Source organism: Budorcas taxicolor, chromosome 3, assembly GCF_023091745.1.
Source record: "Budorcas taxicolor isolate Tak-1 chromosome 3, Takin1.1, whole genome shotgun sequence".
NCBI lineage: Eukaryota > Metazoa > Chordata > Mammalia > Artiodactyla > Bovidae > Budorcas > Budorcas taxicolor.
The window spans coordinates 45,505,936-45,509,187 of NC_068912.1; the positions used below are offsets into that span (position 1 = coordinate 45,505,936).

The 3,252-nt window shown below is 37.7% G+C and overlaps 1 non-coding gene across 1 annotated transcript; it reads right to left on the reverse strand.

Annotated features, from left to right (window-relative positions):
• Nucleotides 1-1,171: 1,171 nt before the first annotated feature.
• TRNAC-GCA (transfer RNA cysteine (anticodon GCA)) lies at nucleotides 1,172-1,243 on the reverse strand. Its single transcript has one exon. It is a non-coding gene; the product is annotated as a tRNA-Cys (tRNA).
• Between the last annotated feature and the right edge of the window lie 2,009 nt (nucleotides 1,244-3,252).

A 3,252-nucleotide genomic window follows, 5' to 3' on the forward strand; every position in this document is an offset into this window, starting at 1 on the left:
AATATTAATCAAATATATAAAAATGATTGGGAAACAATCTGACAAAACATTTCATCTTAATTTTATTTTAGCAATTATCTTTTAATTGCTATGACCAACCTAGAAAGCATATTAAAAAGCAGAGACATTACTTTGCCAACAAAGGTCCATCTAGTCAAAGCTATGGTTTTTGCAGTAGTCATGTATGGATGTGAGAGTTGGACTGTAAAGAAAGCTGAGTGCTGAAGAATTGATGCTTTTGAACTGTGGTGCTGGAGAAGTCTCTTGAGAGTCCCCTGGACTGCAAAGAGATTAAACCAATCAACCCTAAAGAAAATCAGTCCTGACTATTCATTGAAAGGACTGATGCTGAAGCTGAAGGTCCAATACTTTGGCCACCTGATGTGAAGAGTTGACTCATTGGAAAAGACCCTGATGCTGGGAAAGACTGAAGGCAGGAACAGAAAGGAACAACAGAGGATGACATGGTTGAATGGCATACTGATTCAATGGACATGAGTTTGGGCAAGCTCCGGGAGTTGGTGATGGACTGGGAAGCCTGGCGTGCTGCAGTCCATGGGGTCACAAATAGTTGGACACGACTATGCCACTGAACTGACTGAAGGTATAGGGCTTTATTTCTTAGTCTAAATATCTGAATTTTACCTCTAGCCCTAATTTAATCTCCATTCCCTTTGCTACACTGCATAGCTAAATGCTTAATATCTAAATGTTAGTTTTTCTTTAGGAATAAAATATGATTTAATGTTCAACTTAAACATGATAACAACAACAACAAAAGGGGGCCCTCATTAGAAATAAGTTTACATCTATTTTAAAGAGTACACTAAATCTTTCAACCAGTGAGTATATACAGTTGCTCAGATATGCTTAGCAGGGAAATACATGTGACAGGCAGTCCTTTATTTGTCAGAGGTTATACAATAGAAAGTAAGAACAAATATATACAGATGAAATATAGCTCAGCAATGATGCAAAAGACTATACTGCTACTCAACAAATAAAAAGATACATAATTCTTAAATACTAAAATTTCACTAGAAGTGAAGTCGCTCAGTCGTGTCCGACTCCTTGCCGACATCATAGATTGTAGCCTACAAGGCTCCTCTGTCCATGGAATTTTCCAGGCAAAAGTACTCTAGTGGGTTGCCATTTCCTTCTCCAGGGGATCTTCCCCAACCAGGGATCGAACCCGGGTCTCCCGCATTGCAGGCAGACGCTTTACCATCTGAGCCATCAGGGAAGCCAGGAAACAAAATAGAAAGGAAGGAACATGAATGGGCTCAAATCACAGTTTTGCCTCCAATTAGTTAGTTAACCTTTCTGGAACTCAATTTCTTGTGTACAATGCCAAGGTGTGTTTACATAGTTTCTGAGATTACTTTCAGCTTGAACAATTGATAAATTGGAGCTTGGAGACTTAAAGAAGCTGTGTAAAGAAGTTAGGATTTCATCTGAGTCATGAAAGTTAAGAAAGATATGATTAGGGAGAAGAAATAATGGGAAATAAGAACACTATGAACTCAAAGCTGAATATGCCCCGGTCAGGAGATGATGACAAGCTGGGCTAGAAGGAAAATGAAGCTGGATTGATAAAGATTGGAAGAGGTTTCACACCATGATAAGGGTTTGAATTTTTCCTAGACTATATAGGAACATGGAGCAGGGCAATAATAAAATATATATCCTAATAATATTAATCATATATAATGGGTTGGTTGAAGAGAGGAAGGAGCAGGAAATGCATGAAAAGTCAGTTGCATCTGTCTAGATACAAAAAACTGGACTAAGGTGACAGAAATAAGAATGAACAAAAATCACTGATAGCAGAAAATATTTAAGAAAGACTATGTACGGTCTGGTGACTTGGAGTTACTAAAAGACAATGAAAAGCCAAATATACCTCCAAGATTTTTTTTTTTTGGTGGGGGGGGAGTGCATGAAGAAAGGGTAATGAACCTAAGGAACTGGCAAAAATTAACTTCGGGAAGAAACCGAGGCTGGGGTGTCATCAAAAATCGTGAATCTTCATTTAGCTAACAAACTCTGTCCCTATAGAATATATCACTCTAAAAACGGATTTGGAAAAACTTGAGGTCTAGAAGTTAAAGGGTAACTGTGGCAATTATGAGGCATCTTGGCAGAGAAACAAAGCCAAACAAGGAGTTGTAGTATCTTCAGCAAATTTTGGCCTAAACATTGAAAAGACATAGTTAATGTTTTCCCTTGAACCACAGTAAGGTATTTTTTTCCAGTATAAAACCTCTTTTGACAACAATACTGGTAAAGTTCATTAATTTAAATCATTTTTTCATGAGCATTTTCACCATAAAATAAAAGTATCAAGTTAAAACTTGGCTTGTAGCTAACCACTTACTCTATATAGCATGTATTTTGTTAAGCTAAAATAAATCTACATAATTAAGTTTACTAGCAACTTGTGCCATTATATTTTGTCAAAACCAAGAGGTGACATGCAATTAAACTTACTTGGCTTTGTAACTTTTTCTGTTAAAATGGGTCTCTTAAACATGTCACTGGCAACTCTTCTCAAAAGCAAGATTGTGAGCTTGTAAAAGCAAATGCATACTTGAGAAAATGGTATCTGAGAGCACAGAATCTAAATACTTTGTCTTAATGAAACTCAGTCGATCTTTACCAGGTGGACTTTATTCAATATAGGATCATGAATGCAATTATATTCTCTAATTATGACACTTAAGTGATCCCCTTAGTCAAGAAAGCCTCTGAATTATAGATCTTATCAGAATAAATGAACAGAATTTTAACATTTGTAATGCAGCTATTATGATAAATTTTTACATGGATGCCCCAAAGTATAAAAAGGACAGTGAGATTTTTCTAGGGAAGTGAGTGTTCTCTGTCAGGACTTATTCTACTAAATAGAATAGGCCTTGTAACCTCCTTTTATGTCTTTTGCTTCTACACAACATCTAAGCACAATTCTAAATCAGTTCAGTTCAGTTCAGTTGCTCAGTCATGTCTGACTCTTTGTGAACCCATGAATCGCAGCACACCAGGCCTCCCTGTCCATCACCAACTCCTGGAGTTCACCCAAACTCATGTGCATCGAGTCGGTGATGCCATCCAACCATCTCATCCTCTGTCGTCCCCTTCTCCTCCTGCCCCTAATCCCTCCCAGCATCAGAGCCTTTTCCAATGAGTCAACTCTTCACATGAGGTGGCCAAAGTATTGGAGGTTCAGCTTCAGCATCAGTCCTTCCAATGAAC